Source organism: Microcaecilia unicolor, chromosome 13 (assembly GCF_901765095.1).
Source record: "Microcaecilia unicolor chromosome 13, aMicUni1.1, whole genome shotgun sequence".
In the NCBI taxonomy this organism is placed as follows: Eukaryota; Metazoa; Chordata; class Amphibia; order Gymnophiona; family Siphonopidae; genus Microcaecilia; species Microcaecilia unicolor.
This window is the reverse complement of record NC_044043.1, coordinates 96,618,885-96,634,886: the sequence shown is the minus strand read 5'-3', so window position 1 is coordinate 96,634,886 and position 16,002 is coordinate 96,618,885.

The following is a 16,002-nucleotide window of genomic DNA, read 5'->3' as shown; positions in this document are numbered from 1 at the left end:
ACATACCAATTTCATCACTTTTCTTTGAACTGCTTCTAGTCTTTTTATATCCTTAGCAAGATATGGACTTCAAAACTGAAACAATACTCCATGTGGGGCCTCACCAATGACTTGTACAGGGGCATCAACACTTCCTTTCTTCTACTGGTTATACCCCTCTCTATGCATCCTAGGATCCTTCTGGCCATGACCATAGCCTTGTCACATTGTTTCGTCGTCTTGAGATCCTCAGACATCATCACTCCAAGGTCCCTTTCCTGAGCCGAGCTTATCAATCTCTCCCTTCCTATCTGGTACTTCTCTTTTGGATTTTTGCACCACAAGTGTATCACTCTGCACTTCTTCGCATTAAATTTTAACTGCCAGACCCTTGACCATTCTGCCAACATTTGGAGATCCCTCCTCATGGTTTCTACACCCTCCAAAGTATCCATTGGCTATCTTTGGAGGAGTGGCCTAGTGGTTAGGGTGGTGGACTTTGGTCCTGGGGAACTGAGGAACTGAGTTTGATTCCCGGCACAAACAGCTCCTTGTGACTCTGGGCAAGTCATTTAACCTTCCATTGCCTACCGCATTGAGCCTGCCATGAGTGGGAAAGCGCGGGGTACAAATGTAACAAAAAAATCCACAAAAAGGCAAACTTTTCTTTCTAACCCTCCAGCACTGTCTCTCACAAATATATTAAACAGAATCGGCCCCAGCTCCAACCCCTGAGGCACTCCTCACTTTACTTTCCTCCGAGAAGGTTCCATTTACCACCACCCTCTGTCGCCTGTCAGTGAACCAGTTTCCAATCCATTTTACCACTTTGGGTCCTAAGTTCAGCCTTCTCAGATTATTCATGAGTCTTCTTTGAGGGACCAAGTCAAAGGCTTTGCTGAAATCCAAGTAGATTATATATATATCGCATGTCCTTCATCCAGTTTTTGGTCACCCAGTCAGAGAAGTCAATTAGATTCGTTTGGCAGGATTTTCCTTTGGTAAAGCCATGTTGCCTCGGATCCTGTAACCCATTGGCTTCCAGAAAGTTAAGTATCCTTTCCTTCAGCAGTGACACCATTATTTTTCCTACCACCGAACTGAGGCTTACCAGCCTCTAGTTTCCCACTTCATCCCTGTCCCCGCTTTTGTGAAGAGGGACCATATCAGCTTGTCTCCAGTCCTGAGGAACTTCTCCCATCTCTAAAGATCTATTAAAGAAATCATTAAGAGGACCCGCCAGAACTTCTCTGAGCTCCCTCAGTATCTTGGAATGTCCCATACGGCCCCATAGCTTTGTCCACTTCCAGATTTTCAAGATGCTTATAAACGCTTTCTTCCGAGAACAGTGTAATATCCACTCCATTCCCAGATATACCCTCGGCAGCCAACTGTGGTCCTTCTCCAGGATTTTCTTCCGTGAACACAGAGGAGAAATATTTGTTTATCACATTCGCTTTATCCTCATCACTCTCCACATAGCTATTCTCAGCATCTTTCAGTCTTACAATTCCATTCCTATCTTTTCTCCTTTTCCCAATATATCTGAAAAAGGTCTTGTCACGTCTCTTTACATCTTTAGCCATTTTTCCTTCCGCCTGTGCTTTCACTTAGCATATTTCCCTCTTAGCTTCTTTGAGTTTAAGCCGGCAATCACTTCCATGATTCTCCTGTTGCGTTCTTCTGTATTTCTTGAACGAAGGCTCTTTTACCCTTATTTTTTCAGCCACCTATTTCTCTTGTTTTTGTTTACTTTCCTTGTGTAAAGACCTGTTGCCATACTTATTGCAGCTTTTAGCTTGGACCATTGCGCTTCCACTTCACCCATGCCTACCCATGCCACCAACTCCGTCTTCAGGTATTCCCCCATTTTACCAAAATCAGCACGTCTGAAATCCAGTACTTTGAGATTTGTACGGCTGCACTCTGCTTTTACTCTTATATCAAACCATATCGTGTTATGATCACTATTGCCTAGAGGGGCACCCACCCAGACATTGAAAACACTGCCTCCATTTGTGAGCACTAGATCCAGCATCGACCCTTCTGTCGTGGGTTCCATCACCATTTGTCTGAGCAAGGCACTTTGACAGGCATCCATGACCTCCCTACTTCTTTCTGATTCCGCTGATGGGATGTTCCAATCCACATCAGGCAACTTGAAATCTCCCAGCTACAATGCCTCCCCTTTCTTACTAAGCTTATGGATATCTTTGATCAGATCCTTGTCTAGCTTCTTCATTTGTACCTGACTAATAGTTGTTACGTGATCTCCCCCTCCCCTCCCAAAACCTTTCCAGACACTGCTCCCAAACTATGGGCAACACAGTGGGGATTCTATAAGGAACCACCTAGATGTAGGCAGGTAGAACATGTTTAAATGCCTGTACTCAATTCATGTACATAGTAACGTATTTGTTCTGTCCTCTGACAGTCTTGCCCTGATTTATAATGTGGCCCTGGGATGAGTTTGATACCTTTGCTGTCATTCTCACTGCAGAGTCACATGAATGATGCATTGTGGGTGGTGTGGTTCTCAGGCGATGCATAAAACTGTTATTATTGGTTGTGCTGTTGCTAGATGGCAGGCTCTGTTCCCATTGGTGGGTTTCCCCCTGCTCCCTGGGTCAGTGTGTGCGCTTCTCTGTCCCTCTCACCATGAGGTAGTCTGTATCTTGTTAGATAGCACCTTTTCCTGCCATATCCCTTGTTAATGTACTTGGTTTTTTACCTTGTGTATATCTTACTGAAGAGATACTGCACTCCAGTCACCCAGCTCTGAGCTACTGTCTTCTCAGAATTACGGAGTCTCTATGCCATGGGGCAGTGCTTCTGAATTACATCTGACTGTGAGTAATCTTTGTGTTATTCAATAAAGGAACTTCAGAAATATAGAGTCTTCAGGTGTAAATTGGGGTGCCAAGGTTCAACATCAGGCTATCTAAACTTAGAGGACAGTTTATGAAAGGCCTGAACAGTATTAACATAACATATTAACACAGTAAGTGACGGCAGTTAAAGACCTGAATGGTCCATCCAGTCTGCATGTTGACAGATAACGTAGGTAAATGAACTGCGTGCTGCTCTGCAAGTTCATGGCAAGGTTCAACGGTGTACATTTTGCAGTTGGGCATTGACACGGGTGGAGTTTGGGTCAGTTTGGGCAGGATGCTCATTTACATAATCTATGCATATTGATTAACAATCTAGTTGCTCGCGTTTACACCACCTCTATGGCTTCTGCAAGTGATTATGTCTAAACTATAGGTGCATTTTTGACCCATTGGGCTAGTGTTCTATGAAGAAAAATAGTTGCTTACTTTTTCTTAAACAATAGGCTCCAAATAGATTTATTTATTACATTTGTACCCCACATTTTCCCACCTATTTGCAGGCTCGATGTGGCTTACATAGTACCATGAGATGTTAGCCACCTCCGGTGATGATAACAAATACAAAGTGATGTAATTATCGAAAGAGATTATGTGTTACAACATTAGGAGAATCGTAGAGAAGAAGAGTTATATAGTGTTCATTACGGGCTTTGGTTTCATTGTGTTGCTGGGTTCAGGCACTTAAGTTGGGTCAGTGGGGTATGCCTTTTTGAACAGGTTGGTCTTTAGTGATTTCTGGAAGTTAAGGTGGTCGTACGTTGTTTTCACGGCTTTCGGTAGTGCGTTCCACAGTTGCGTGCTTATATAGGAGAAGCTGGATCCATAAATTGATTTGTACTTGAGTCCTTTGCAGCTGGGGTAGTGAAGATTTAAGTATGTCCGTGAAGTTCCAATTGTGTTTCTGGTTGGCAGGTCTATAAGGCCGGTCATATATCCCGGGGCTTAGCCATAGATAATTTTGTGGACCAGGGTGCAGATCTTGAAAGTTATATGTTCTTTGATTGGGAGCCAGTGCAGTTTTTCTTGGAGGGGTTTGGCGCTTTCGATGCTTTATTAGCCCTTAAATTAGGTGCTGTTTATAGATCTACCCTCCGCGTGTGGATAAAGTGACCGCAAGCACCTGTAGTAATGGCAGCCAGCTGACCCACAGGGCCAGATCTCACCATAGCCACCACAGGCACATGGGTTCTTTCAGAACTGCATGAATGAAATGAACGTGCAGGCACTGGGCATTCCTTTTGCCACCCTTTTGAATGAAACTCAGCCGTCATAGGTCCTTTAAAACGTTTCTCAGATCTCTTTGAAACAGTAGGTGTTGGTCAAGGATTAACTGTGGGAATAACAGCACCTTCCCTCTCTGCTCTCAAGCAGTGAAAAAATAACTCCCCCCCCCCCCCCCCACCCTCGTAGCTTTGGGAATGGGGCTATGAAGGGGGGACTGGATTGGAGAAGCTCTGAAGGAGTTATACTGGCTATCAAAAGCGGGTGTCTGAATAGGTAATACACAAGTGACATTAAGCCATGTTCTGTAACTGGTGGCCAGCCAGAATCCCATTTGGACTTTGCGGAGGGTGTAGGACCTGGGACTCAGTTGAGGACAGTAAGCACAGCTGCACAGGATTCGAGGTGCTCCAGGACTAAGCTGCCAGAGCAGATAACTCTTATGGCAAAAATTCCAAGAAGTCTGATCCCCTGAAACATAGATCCCATTCATAGGCTGTGCAACCTGAGACCTGCTCTCCAGAGCCCGGATTAGCACAGATATTTTGGCTCTACCTGCCCTGAGTAACTCTGCTATGCTTCCTGAAAACACAGCGCACCCCATCCCCTGCAATGTTCAGCTACAATCCCCATCCTCCCCCCTCACACCGGCAGTGTTTATGTTACCCCATTCTTTGCAAAGGTCACTTACAGTGTTCACCTACAATTCCCTGTTTCTTGCAGCAATGAGGTACAACTTGCACCCCCTGTACGTATCAAAGAATGAGACTCCCAGTTCCCTGCTAATCAATCATTCACCTACAACCCTGACATTATGTTTCAAGTGGGTATCACTTTAGACAAAAACATCTTTAATGTGAAAAGCAGGAGGACCATTACTCCCCCAAAGATGTGGCTGTCCCAGGAGCTCAGGTGAACTTGGAGTAACTTATTCCCTCACTGCCCAATTACCGCTGAGTAACCCCCTGCAGAAATATTTTTAAAATATTTCCCTAGCACCGGAAATGCTGCATGCTGCGGGTGGAACCAGGAGCGTAGCTATGTGGGACCACGGGGGCATGGGCCCCCGTAGATTTGGCCCTGGCCCCCCCGCCGCCAACCCCTTCGACCTCCCCTCCCGCCGCCAACCCTCCCCAGCCACTGTCGGGTACCTTTGCTGGTGGGGGTCCCCAACCCCCGCCAGCTGAAGTCCTCTTCTCCGGCTTGGCCACGTTGCTGACCGTATGTGCAGGACGTCAGACTCACAGAAACAGAAGCCTGTCCTTGCAGATCAGCAATGCGGCCGCGCTGGAGAAGAGGACTTCGGCTGGCGGGGGTTGGGGTCCCCCGCCAGCAAAGGTACCTGGTGGCGGGGGAGGGTTGGCGGCGGCAGGAAGAGGAGGTAGAAAGGGTTGGCGCTGGGGGGGGGGGGTCAAAGGTGGTGGTGGCGGCGGGGAGGTCAAAAATGGTGGTGGTGGGGTAAAAATGGGGGGGGGGGTTCGGCTGCAAAAGGGGGGGCTAAAATGTGCCCCCTCACCTCGGGCTCTGGACCCCCCTCCCACTGAAGTCTGGCTATGCCCCTGGGTGGAACTACCAGTGGTGCCCACATTGCACCAGCTGTAGCTCCAGATTGGAATGCGGTAGGGCCGTGGTGGGCTTACCGCAGCTTAGTAAAAGGGCCCCTTAACAAAAATTATATATGAATGGCCTAACAATGATACCTATGGAGGTAACCATGGAAACTGCTGTTGAGCAGGTTGGGTCAATCTGAATGCCGTGTTTATTTTCTAGCATTATTGGATGTCAGAATAACTCTTAGTTGGTCTATTCTTCCTCTCCTTGGTCATCACCGCTGTTTATCACCATCACTCAGTTAAACATTTACAGTTCGTTATGGTTTAGGAGGGTTCATTTCTATTCTTGCATTCAGGGAAATCAATACAGATATACCCAAGTCTACAAACCACAAACCCGATGCAGAGTTTACTATTCCTTTGAGGATTAAGCGAGCTAAATAGCATCCTCTGACAGTGGAGAAGATGGCCGCCAACAAGTCGGACCCAGCATTATTCGATACACTGTTGGAAGAGTTCCACACTTTGAAGAACCTCACGATAGTGTACTTTGATAAAACTGGTGAACTGCAAACAAAAATAATGAAATTAATTAACAGGAGAGTCTTAAAACCAGGGCTTTTTTTGAGGGGGTACTTGGGGGTACTGAGTACCGGCACCTTTTCCATTGTCTGCTAAAATTGACCCATGGTCCCTAAGTTTTAATGAAAGAGCTCAGGCTCTACACACCAATTCTGCCTCGTCATAGATTCTGTGACTGGTTGCAGGGGGCCTGGCTATTATGGGGTGGGTCCCTCAGTGATCACCCCACCCCTGAAGGGTGACCTCTCATTTGAGTACCGGCACATTTTCCATTGTCTGCTAAAATTGACCCATGCTCCCCAAGTTTTAATGAAAGAGCTCAGGCTCTACACACCAATTCTGCCTTGTCATAGGTTCTGTGACTGGTTGCAGGGGGCCTGGCTATTGTGGAGTGGGTCCCTCAGTGATCACCCCACCCCTGAAGGGTGGCCTGGCATTTGAGTACCAGCACCTTTTTCGCTAGAAAAAACACACTGCTCTTTAGGATTCTAGAATCTTGCTATTCTTTGGGGTTCTAGATGGAATGTTGCTAGTCTTTGAGATTCTGCATGGAATCTTGTCACTCTTTAGAAGGGCTTTGTTGAGGGGGTACTTGAGGGTACTGAGTACCGGCACCTTTTCCATTGTCTGCTAAAATTGACCCATGGTCCCCAAGTTTTAATGAAAGAGCACAGGCTCTACACACCAATTCTGCCTTGTCATAGGTTCTGTGACTGGTTGCAGGGGGCCTGGTTATTGTGGGGAGGGTCCCTCAGTGATCACCCCACCCCTGAAGGGTGGCCTGGCATTTGAGTACCAGCACCTTTTTCGCTAGAAAAAACACACTGCTCTTTAGGATTCCAGAATCTTGCTATTCTTTGGGGTTCTAGATGGAATGTTGCTAGTCTTTGAGATTCTGCATGGAATCTTGTCACTCTTTAGAAGGGCTTTGTTGAGGGGGTACTTGAGGGTACTGAGTACCGGCACCTTTTCCATTGTCTGCTAAATTGACCCATGGTCCACAAGTTTTAATGAAAGAGCACAGGCTCTACACACCAATTCTGCCTTGTCATAGGTTCTGTGACTGGTTGCAGGGGGCCTGGCTATTGTGGGGAGGGTCCCTCAGTGATCACCCCACCCCTGAAGGGTGGCCTGGCATTTGAGTACCAGCACCTTTTTCGCTAGAAAAAACACACTGCTCTTTAGGATTCCAGAATCTTGCTATTCTTTGGGGTTCTAGATGGAATGTTGCTAGTCTTTGAGATTCTGCATGGAATCTTGTCACTCTTTAGAAGGGCTTTGTTGAGGGGGTTCTTGAGGGTACTGAGTACCGGCACCTTTTCCATTGTCTGCTAAAATTGACCCATGGTCCCCAAGTTTTAATGAAAGAGCACAGGCTCTACACACCAATTCTGCCTTGTCATAGGTTCTGTGACTGGTTGCAGGGGCCTGGCTATTGTGGGGTGGGTCCTCAGTGATCAACCTACCCCTGAAGGGTGACCTCTCATTTGAGTACCGGCACCTTTTTTTTCTAGAAAAAACACACTGCTTAAAACACAAGTGCATCACAATACAGAACTCCTTCTGGAAATTACGAAGAATAGAATGCAATTTGGAAGACCGGCCCAACCGAAACCTCTGCAATAAAGTGTGGATTCTAGGTTTGCCGGAGGTCACGGAAGGGAATAATGTGATCCATTATTTGAGTAACGGCTGCCATTGTTCTTGAATATCTCTTATGATAAGCCCTTGAAATCAAATGAGTGCAGAGGACACCTTCTCGGCAACCCCCTAACATGCACCACCTAGGGCTCATTATCATGAAGTTTTTGTGTTATCCCCAAGTTCTCTAGATCTTCTCTGTGACCCATCTTAAAGGTTCTATCTAGCATGAGGGACAGAGAATTCTAATTGTCACAGATTTGCCCTATGTAAGAAGTAATTCCTGGATATGCAGATTCATCTCTGAGCTCTGGGAGTCCGGCGTGGATTGCAGTACCTCATTAGAATGAATGGTAACTTCCCACAAAGTCTTTTCATCTGCTGGAACAATTACAAGGTATTTTAGAAGAGAAATCTGGGAAGAAAATGTCTTAAATTTGTATTATTTGGTCCTTGTTGCGGATTTCCAGATGCCATACACTCTAAGAGATCTGATAAATCTTAATGGATGTAAACTGGGGTTTTGCATTCCTCCCCTTTGCCCTATCTTTTTTTCTCTTTTTTTTTTTTTTACCCTGCTAATATAACACCTAAGGCTTTTCTAAAAATGCCCAATTAATGTATATAGGGTGTAGCTTGGGGGGGGGGGGGGGGGGGGGATAGTCAGATCTTCCAGTTATCTATGTAATAGAGAATGCTGCAAGTAACATGCGTCCCTGTTGCATCCAGGCATTCACACTTACCCCAGCTCAATATCTAAATTTGGGTATGTTGACAGCCAATTATGCATAACGGAGTCTAGGCATCTAGGTTGGTTTATACCACATGGAGGCCATGTGGTGTAGGCTGTCTCCCTTAGTGTGTGCCAAATTGATTTAAGATAAGAATTAATGCGTGCAATTGTGACCTGCTGAGCGAAAAGGTACCAAAAACAGAGATAAAGGCTATAAAAGTTTGGAGGGGTAAATTTGGCCAACTTTCATTTTTGAAAGTTTTGTGTACTATAGGGTCAAAATTGGTCAAACGTTTATCTGTAATTTGCTACAGATTACAGAGATATAGATATTTTAAATTTGCTGTTTTTCAGCTGTGTTTTTCTGAAAAAAACATAGCTGCCTTTTTATAATTGATAAACATTTTTCATTTTTAAAGACATAATTATTTCAGACTGGAAGGCTCAAATTTGGCAGGATTCTGCTGTATATACCCCTCTATCTTCTGGTACAAATAAATCACATACCCCACTTTTGGTACCTTTTCCCTCAGCGGGTCACAATTGATTGAAAATTTCTAATGTGTGTTTTAAAAGGATTGCAAAGTGCAGCAAGGGGGGCCCTGAAGACTAAAGTCTAAAGAGAAAAATTAAAGAAATCTTATTTTTATTTATTTACAATAGGGGTTCCCAAACTTTTTCGGTTCGCGGCACTCCCCCCCCCCCCCCCCCCAGCCATATGGGTCTCCGCACCACCTCCCAGCCACATAGGTCTCCGCACCCCCCTGGCCACATAGGTCTCCGCACCCCCCTGGCCACATAGGTCTCCGCACCCCCCTGGCCACATAGGTCTCCGCACCCCTCTGGCCACATAGGTCTCTGCACCAGCACACCATCCCCAAATCCAGCATCACTCCGACCTTTCTTCCTGCAGTTCCAGGATCGTTGCCACTTCCTTCTCCTTCCCCCAATGCCTCTGCAGTGTGCATTCAGCTTACATTTTTGGGCAGTCGGCCCTGTCTGATGCAACTTCCTGTTGCAAGGGCCAGATGTGGCGGAGGGAAGTCCCCGCAGTGCCTGCAGCGGCGGCGGGGGAAGAAGCAGGAAGCAGCAGATGCTGGACCTACAGGAGGGGAAAGTAGAGAGCGATGCACCGCGGCACCTCTGAGAGTTCACTGAAGTTCGTATAATTTTAATTAGTTTTTGGTTTCATTTTTCCTAGTCTATTTGTTCCCCTGAGGACGCTTAGGGCGAAACATGTATGCATGTTGGGAACTGCCGATATGATGCGATAATAACATCAAGGACTTTGAACACCTCTAAGAACATAAGGAGCCTACAGCAATAGATCACAAAATACCCCGCAACGTGGCAGTGAAAATAACAGTTGAGAGAGTTAATTATAAGCGAGAAGCATTTGGATAAGAACTAGAGATGAACAAACACCACGGGAGGCGGTAGGGTGCTATGATGTTTATAAGGGTAAAATCCTAAAAACTTGGATGGCCAGCCGATGCAGTATGGGATACTCTGATACTGAGCATAATTAGCATAAAAAAAGAAAAATATTAGTGTTGCACATTTTCACATTTTGTGTTTTGATTTAATGAATGTATGAGTATATGTTTGGGGGTTTTGTAAATATTATTTAAATAATAGCACAAAAAAACCAGACCATCATTTATACCCCAGTGGAGTACGGATTAAATTTTAACTGCCAGACCCTCGACCATTCTTCTAACGTTTGGAGATCCCTTCTCATCGTTTCTACTCCCTCCGCAAAAAGGCAAACCTTCCCTTCCCACCCTTCAGCAATATCTCCCACAAATATGTTAAACAGAATAGGCCCCAGTACCGTCCCCTGAGGAACTCCACTGCTCACCTTCCTTTCCTCCAAGCGGATTCCATTTACCACCACCCTCTGCCACCTGTCGGTGTCAACCAGTTTCTTATGCAGTTCACCGCTTTCGGTCCTAAGTTCAACCCTTTCAGCTTATTCACGAGTCTTCTGTGGGGGACCGTATCAAAGGCTTTGCTGAAGTCCAAGTAGATTACATCTAGCGCACATCCCTCATCCAGTTCTTTGGTTACCCAATCAAAAAAGTCAATAAGATTTGTTTGGCAGGATTTTCCTTTGGTAAAGCCATGTTGCCTTGGGTCCTGTAACCCATTGGCTTCTAGAAAGTTAACTATCCTTTCTTTCAGCAACGACTCCATTATTTTTCCAACCACCGACGTGAGACTTACCGGTCTGTAGTTTCCCACTTCTTAACTGTCTCCACTTTTGTGAAGAGGGACCACACCTGCTCGTCTCCAATCTCGCGGTACCTCTCCCGTCTCTAAAGATCTATTAAATAAATCTTTAAGAGGTGCCGCCAGGACCTCTGTGATCTCCTTCAGTATCCTGGGATGTATCCCATCCGGCCCCATAGCTTTGTCCAGCTTCAGATTCTCCAGTTGTTTATAAACTCTTTCTTCCATAAACGGCACAGTATTCACTCTATTCCCAGACGTTCCCTCGGCAGCCAAACGCGGTCCTTCTCCAGGATTTTCTTCCGTGAATACAGAAGAGAAATAATTGTTTAATATGTTTGCTTTATCCTCCTCACTCTCCACATAGCCATTCTCATTATCTTTTAGTCTCACAATTCCATTCCTACCTCTTCTCCTTTCTCCAATATATCTGAAAAGGTCTTGTCACCTCTCTTTACATCTTTAGCCATTTTTTCTTCCGCTCACGCTTTTGCTAGCTGTATTTCCCTCTTCGCGTCTTTGAGTTTAATCCGATAATCTTTTCCATGATCCTCTCGTTGCGTTCTTTTGTATTTCTTGAACAAAGCCTCTTTTGCTCTTATTTTTTCAGCTACTTGTTTGGAGAACCATTTAGGCTTCCTGCTTCTCTTGTTTTTGTTTACTTTCCTCACAAAAAGATCAGTCTCCATATTTATAGCAGCCTTTAGCTTGGACCACTGTTTTTCCACTTCTCCTACGCCTTCCCACGCCAACAGCTCCTTCTTCAGGTATTCCCCCATTTGATCAAAATCAGTACTTCTGAAATCCAGTACTTTGAGTTTTGTGCATCCGCACTCCGCCTTCACCCTTATATCAAACCATACGGTGTGATAATCACTATTACATAGGTGGGCACCCACCCGGATATCGGAAACACTACGTCCATTAGTGAGCACTAGATCCAGCATCGACCCTTCCCTTGTGGGTTCTGTCACCATTTGTCTGAGCAAGGCACTTTGACAGGCATCCACAATCTCCCTACTTCTTTCTGATTCCGCAGACGGGACGTTCCAATCCACGTCAGACAAATTGAAATCTCCCAACAGTAGCACCTCCCCTTTCATGCCAATCTTTTGAATATCTTCTATCAGATCCTTGTCTAACTTCTCCGTTTGTGCAGGAGGTCTGTAGATAACCCCCGTGTGGATACAGGTTCCGTCTTCTCTTTCCAGGACGATCCATAAAGCTTCTTCTTTTCCCCAGGTTCCCCGCATTTCAGCTGCTCTGATATTCTTTCTCACATACAGAGCCACTCCTCCACCTCTTCGGCCCTCTCTATCCTTCCTAAAAAGGATTTACTATTTACTTCTCAACTTAACGTAATTAGTTATAGTAATTAAATTACTCATTTAGGAAAGTGATTACTCCTTATAGTTACCTGCTTAGTGCTTAGAGTAACTAATTGCTTTTCCTTTACCAATACCACATCAAAGAATACTTATGGTAGAAGGCTTATGGTAAGTGAGCAGGTAAAATATCCATCTTATACACAGCCCCAATGTGAATATTGCATAACTGTGTTTAGGCAGGCCGTGCTCCTTGGAGTAGGTGTTGTGTGTGTCCTGTTTTTAGGTAGGCTGTGCTGCCTGGAGTAGGTGTTCTGTGTGTCCTGTGTTTAGGTAGGCCGTGCTCCCTGGAGTAGGTGTTTTGTTTGTCCTGTGTTTAGGTAGGTCGTGCTCCCTGGAGTCGGTGTTCTGTGTGTCCTGTGTTTAGGTAGGCCGTGCTGCCTGGAGTAGGTGTTCTGTGTGTCCTGTGTTTAGGTAGGCCGTGCTCCCTGGAGTAGGTGTTCTGTGTGTCCTGTGTTTAGGTAGGCTGTGCTCCCTGGAGTAGGTGTTCTGTGTGTCCTGTTTTTAGGTAGGCTGTGCTGCCTGGAGAAGGTGTTCTGTGTGACCTGTGTTTAGGTAGGCCGTGCTCCCTGGAGTAGGTGTTCTGTGTGTCCTGTGTTTAGGTAGGCCGTGCTCCCTGGAGTAGGTGTTCTGTGTGTCCTGTGTTTAGGTAGGCCGTGCTCCCTGGAGTAGGTGTTCTGTGTGTCCTGTGTTTAGGTAGGCCGTGCTCCCTGGAGTAGGTGTTTTGTGTGTCCTGTGTTTAAGGAGGCCGTGCTCCCTGCAGTAGGTGTTCTGTGTGTCCTGTTTTTAGGTAGGCTGTGCTCCCTGGAGTAGGTGTTCTGTGTGTCCTGTGTTTAGGTAGGCCGTGCTGCCTGGAGTAGGTGTTCTGTGTGTCCTGTGTTTAAGGAGGCCGTGCTCCCTGCAGTAGGTGTGTCGTGTGTCTTGTGTTTAGGTAGGCCGTGCCCCTGAGGTCAAGTATGCCGTGTATCTAGAGGGCAGATATGGAGTATGCTGTGGTTAGATGTACTACTGTCTTGGAGCTGTGTGTTTAGTTTCTTTAGCTGAGTCAGTGTGGGTGTTATGCAGCCACACAGTAGGTAATTATTTAATGAGGGGGTTACTTCTGTCACCAGCATAAGCTCAAAACTAAACAAATCTCTCCGTACTTGCTGCAGGAGCTCTTTCAGGGCTTTAAGTTAAAAGTATCTGTGCAGTAAGGAGCTTACGCCGCCCACTCCCTTCATGTATCTCTCTGAACCAGAACTCGGTTCCTCACTCTCTCATTCCATCTCTCCCCTTTTTCTCTTGATAAATATCCAATTATTTGAATTGCATTAACTACCAGTAGACATGTAGGTCCATTGAACTACACTGTAGCAATGCCAACCAGGGATGGACTGACAGTGACCTGGGCCCCTGGGCAGAAGGGGTCATTGGAGCAGGTGGGGGAAAGAGGGGGGTGGTGGTTGGGAAGCGAGGATAGGGGAGGGCAGACTTATACGGTCTGTACCAGAGCCGGTGCTGGGAGGCGGGACTGGTGGTTGGGAGGCGGGAAATACTGCTGGGCAGACTTATATGGTCTGTGCCCTGAAAAGGACAGGTACAAATTCAATTCAAGGTAAGATATACTCATATGAGTTTGTCTTGGGCAGACTGGATGGACCATGCAGGTCTTTTTCTGCCGTCATCTACTATGTTACTATCAGGCTCATTTTCAAAGCACTTAGCCTCCCAAAGTTCCATAGAAACCTATGGAACTTAGCCTCCCAAAGTGCTTTGAAAATATGCCTCTATGTTACTTATCATTTCTATAGTGCTACTAGACGTATGAACATGAAGAGATAGTCCCTGCTCAGGAGAGCTTACAATCTAATCAGAACAGACAAACAGGACAAAAAGGGATAAAGGAATTACTAAGGTGAGAATGATACAACAGACATGGATAGTGAACAAGTGAATAGGAGTTAGGCGTTAAAAGCAGCATCAAAAAGGTGGGTTTTTAGCTTAGATTTGGCCAGAGATGTAGCTTGACGTACTGACTCAGAAAGTCTATTCCAGGAATATGGTGTAGCAAGATAAAAGGAACGGAGTCTGGAGTTAGCAGTGGAGGAGAAGGGTGCAGATAAGAGAGATTTACCCAGTGAACGGAGTTCCCAGGGAGGAATGTAGGGAGAGATGAGAGTGGAGAGGTACTGAGGAGCTGCAGAGTGAATGCACTTATAGGTCAATAAGAGGAGTTTGAACTGTATGCGGAAACGGATAGGAAGCCAGTGAAGTGACTTGAGGAGAGGGCTAATATGAGCATAACGACCCTGGTGGAATATTAGTCGTGCAGCAGAATTTTGAACAGATTGAAGAGGAGAGAGATGGCTAAGTGGGAGACCTGTGAGAAGCAAGTTGCAATAGTCTAAGCGAGAGGTGATAAGAGCGTGGATGAGGTTTCTGGTAGTGTACTCAGAAAGGAAAGGATGAATTTTGCTGATATTATAGAGAAAGAAATGACAAGTTTTAGCAGTCTGTTGAATATGTGCAGAGCAGGGGCGTATCTGCGTGGGGCCACAGGGGCCTGGGCCCCCGCAGATTTCGCCCTGGCCCCCCTCCCCGCCGTCAACCCTCCCCCGCTGCTTACTTTTGCTGGCGGGGGCCCCAACCCCCGCCAGCCGAGGTCGCAGCGACGTCAGACGCCGAACTGGATTCAACCAATCAGCACTGCAGCGTTACTTCCTTGAAGCACATGGCCACGGAGGAAGATGAAATATGGAGATTGCGGGTCGGACCTCGGCTGGCGGGGGTTGGGGCCCCCGCCAGCAAAAGTAAGCAACGGGGGAGGGTTGACGGCGGGGAGGGGGTGGAGAGAGGCGGCGGCGGCGGGGGGGGGGGGGGAGGGAGGCAAAAATGTGCCCCCCCTCTCTGGCTCTGGCCCCCCCTACCGCCGGATTCCAGATACGCCTCTGGTGCAGAGAAAGAGAGAGAGGCGTCAAAGACGACCCCTTGGTTACAAGCTGATAAGACAAGGAGGATCAGAGTGTTATCCACAGATATAGAAAATGGGAGAAGAGGAGAGGTTGGTTGAGGGGGAAAGATAAGAAGCTCAATCTTGGTCATGTTTAGTTTCAGATGGCGGTGAGACATCCAGGCAGCAAAGTCAGACTGGCGGGCTGATACTTGGGCCTGAGTTCCTGCTGAAATTTTTGGTGTGGCGCAGTGGCGTACCAAGGGGGGGGGGGGGGGGGGGCGAAATGACACCCCCCAGGTGCACACCGCTGGGGGGGGGGGTGCCGCAGCGCACATCTGTTCCGAGTTCGCTAAACATCGCTCGTTCGCTGCAGCTCCCTCTGCCCCGGAACAGGTTACTTCCTGTTCCAGGGCAGAGGGAGCTGCAGCGAAGCGAAGTTTAGCGAACTCGGAGCAGGGACGCACCGCGGCACCCCCCCCCAGCGGTGTGCACCTGGGGGGGGTGTCATTTAGTGGGGGGGGGGGGGGGGCGCTGCACCCGGGGGGTGCATCGGCGCTCCGCCCCGGGTGCCATCCAGGCCAGGAACGCCACTGGTGTGGCGAGGTAGATCTGGGAGTCATCAGCATAAAGGTGATACTGAAAACCATGGGATAAGATCAGAGCACCAAGGGAAGAAGAATAGATTGAGAAGGGAAGAGGTCCCAAGACAGAGCCCTGAGGTACACCAACTGAAAGTGGGATAGAAGTGGAGGAGGATCCACCAGAGTATACACTAAAAGTGCGATGGGAGAGATAAGAAGAAAACCAGAAAAGAACAGAGCCCTGAAATCCAAGTTAGGTCAGCGTA